This window comes from Myotis davidii, unplaced genomic scaffold (assembly GCF_000327345.1).
Source record: "Myotis davidii unplaced genomic scaffold, ASM32734v1 scaffold169, whole genome shotgun sequence".
Lineage (NCBI taxonomy): Eukaryota > Metazoa > Chordata > Mammalia > Chiroptera > Vespertilionidae > Myotis > Myotis davidii.
In genome coordinates, this window is record NW_006383005.1 from 238882 (window position 1) to 240787 (window position 1906).

Below are 1906 nucleotides of genomic sequence, written 5' to 3' on the forward strand. Positions count from 1 at the left end.
TCCCCAGCACCTGCAGGATGTGTTTTATGGCGTTTACAGTGTTACCAACCGTTCCATCACCTACTCCAGGCGCTGCCCTGGAGTCTTCATCCTGTTCAATGAGAACCACTTGGGGTTCATCGGTCTGGAGATGAAATACTTCATCCGGTTCTGCAGAGTCCAGAACAACTTCCAGAATGTGGCGGCACCATCCCCCAAGGCCTTCCTGGAGGTGCTCTCCAACATTCAGTCCCGACCCTTTGGGTGGTGCCGCTTGCATGCATTTTGAAGAGAGGATATTTTCCCATTGAGGTTTCGAGATAGTGGGGGAGAGAGGGAAAGACAGAAATAATTGATATGAGAGAAACTCATCAGTTGTTTGCCTCCTGCCCAAGCCCGGACCAGGGCCAGGCTGGTTAGCAGCCAGCTATTGAGGTAGAAATTAACTTTTCTAATGCTGCAACCCTTTAATACAGTTCCTCATGTTGTGGTGACCCCCAACTTCATTGTTACAAACTGAACATAATTAAAGCATAGTGATTAATCACACAAAAAATAAAGACCTCTTAGTTAATATATATTGTTGATTTATTAACATTGAACTCATGGCCAATAGCAATAGAGCTCATTCCTTATGAAAGCTTATCTAACAGATACATTATCTCCCTCTCTCCCCAAAAGGTAACCATATGCTGGTGATTAATATGCCCTGTTTCTAATGATCATTTCTTTAAATTCATATGAATAAAATCACATACGTAGTATACACCTTTGGTGTGTACCTTCATCGTTTAAAGTATGTTGGTGAGCCCAGGCAGAGTGCCTTAGTGGTTGAGGGTCAACCTATAAACCAGCCGGTCACAGCTCAATTCCCAGGCATGGCACATACCCAGGTTGCAGGTTTGATCCTCAGTCAGAGGCATTACTAGTAGGAGGCAACCAATCAATACTTCCCTCTCGTCATTGATGTTTCTCTCTCTCTCTCCCTCTCCTTTTCTCTCTGAAATCAATACAAAATATATTTAAAATTAAAGAATTAAAGAAAAGTATTTTGGCTAGATTTATGCACTCCTCTGTGTGTAGCACTTGTTTTTCTTATTTTGTCTCAGGGCTTTGTACCTGATTGATTGTACCGCAACTTGGTCATTCTACTGGAGAGATGTGTAATCGGTCCTTCAGCCCATTTTTGTTGGTTTGTTTCTCTTCCTTTTGTCAGTTAATTTGGATATTAATCCCATATCAGAGGTAACATTAGCAAATATTTTCTCCCATACGGAGAATCTAGCCTCTCCCCCTTGCTTATCTATACCTTCCTTCTCCAAAGTGAGAAAATTGGCTCCACCATCCACTCATTTGTGCAATCTCGGCACACAAGTACAGCAGCTTCCAAATTGCCACCCCCTTGAGAAATTCAACATTACCAGCTATGGTGTGGTGTTTATGTACAGTTTGGCTTAACATTAGTCTTACAGTTTCAAAGTCAAAACACTATTTTCCAAAGTTACTTAGGTCAGTCCTTTCCCCCTAACTCCCTCTAATGAGGTTTTCTCATACATTTGTAATATGGTTGAGATTCTTTCCTCACGGCCTGCATTCCGTCCTGGGATCCCCAAAATTCTTGGTTTGTTTGTTTCTTTATTTTAATCCTCAACCCAAAATATTTTTCCATTGAATTTTAGAGAGGGAAGAGGGGAGCGGGGGGTAGACACAGAGAATTATTCAAGTGAGATAAACACATCAATTGTTTGCCTCCTGCACATGCCAAACCAGGGCTCAGGCCGGGGAGGAGCCTGCAATTGAGGTACTTTCCTTTGACTGGAATTGATCCTGGGACCCTTTGCTCTGCAATCTGACACTCTATCCACTGAGCCAAACCAGCTAAGGCTCTTGGTTTATTTTTTAATTTAACTTCTCTACATTAAGTTTC

General features: G+C 42.2%; 1 pseudogene; it reads left to right on the forward strand.

Annotated features, from left to right (window-relative positions):
- The window catches only part of LOC102769679, a 14342-nt pseudogene extending 14074 nt beyond the window's left edge, over nucleotides 1-268 (forward strand).
- Nucleotides 269-1906: the final 1638 nt, after the last annotated feature.